The following is a 1523-nucleotide window of genomic DNA, read 5'->3' as shown; positions in this document are numbered from 1 at the left end:
TGGATGAATCTTTTCCTAGTAACTGCTGTGTTTTATAGGACCTTTCCACTACAGAAAGGTTGTCCTTTACATGCTTTGGTTGTTCAGAGCAAGAGCTTTAACATCCTCTTTTGACAGTCTCTAACAACAGATGACTACTGGATGCCAGTTTTAACTATAAGGAAGGAAATAAAAAAGACATTCTGCTTTCGTAGCATCTCTGGAAATATTCACTAGGCATATACCCTCAAACAAAAAAAGCTCCAAAAAACTCTAGACAAACACCACATTTGGCTKCTCTTAGAAACATTGTAATACTAATTTAATACATAGTCCAAAAGCAGCGTCGTTTTCTAGGATTTCAGTTTATAATTTTTATTCCAGGCCTTTTTACAGTGATATACATTACTCCTTTTGAATCTATAAACTTACTGCGTCAGAGATACTGCACCATAAAATGTCCCGTAACAGAACACCAATGCGTCCCGAAAGCCCATCAGCAGCCGACACGGCGTGTTTATTAGGGCTCAGTGACTTCTATTTCAAGTGCAAGACAGTCCTTGCAAACACAAACTCCTCCAAGTGAATTCCAGCTGGAGAGYCAAGCCCTGCTCTTCCGAGCTGTTGCATCATTACCAACAACAGCAATATGCAATAGATTATAATTAAAATTTAGCTGATGAGGCATAAGCCTCAGAGAGTTCAGTTCTCTCTTCTGCACCGCTGCTCTAGTGGGACGAGCGCTGCTTCTTTCCAAGACGCAGTTAATAAATCTCGTGTTCGTAACACAGCCCGTCACGGATTTCGCCGGCAGAAGCCCCCAGGCTTTGCCCCCGCCAGCTCCCCACCTGCGGGGCTCACCCGCAGGGCGAGACAGTGCAGGCAAGGGGCAGAGCTGCACGTGCACCGCGCCGCTAAAGCTGTGCTACACGCGGCACGGCCCGAAAAGCAACCGACAGGCCCACGGCAGTACGAACCACCAACAGCGCTGCTTGTGAGTTTAAGTCTATTTGATATTGCTAAACCCAAGCGTTATCAAAATCAAGATAAGGGCATACTGCCACAGCCCAGGCAGCAGACCTGGGCATTTCATTCGCATTTCATTCATAGCGCGTTTCGTGTCACTTTATTCTCAGTAGCTGGTCTGTTACGTACGAACCAGACAGCTAAAACCGATAGTTTGTTGTCCCAGTACTGCATAAACGCGGGTTTGGGGAAGTCGCAGGAGACTCTGCTCTCAAGGGAACTTTCTGCTGTGCTTACAACAGGCGAGTCCTGCTCAAGCCGGGAAGCGGCCGTCGCCGAGCAAAGGCTCCCGAGGCGACACCGTCCAGCCGCCGCGGCGTTGCGGCCCCGCAAGCGGCTCCAAGGGCCGGGGCTCGCCGCGGCCGCCGCTCCCGGCCCCGCGCAGCTGGCCGCGGGGCTTCGGGCGCTTCTGCGCCCAGACGCTCCGTCAGAAGAAAACCGCGGCCCTTCCCCTTTCGGCGGCGCTTCCCCCCGCTCCGCCGCTCCGCCGGCGCCCGGCTCCCCGCGGGGCCGCCTCG

This window comes from Rhea americana, unplaced genomic scaffold, assembly GCF_003343005.1.
Source record: "Rhea americana isolate MKP2758 unplaced genomic scaffold, rheAme1 scaffold_218, whole genome shotgun sequence".
Classification (NCBI taxonomy): domain Eukaryota; kingdom Metazoa; phylum Chordata; class Aves; order Rheiformes; family Rheidae; genus Rhea; species Rhea americana.
Note: the sequence above shows the minus strand (reverse complement) of the source record.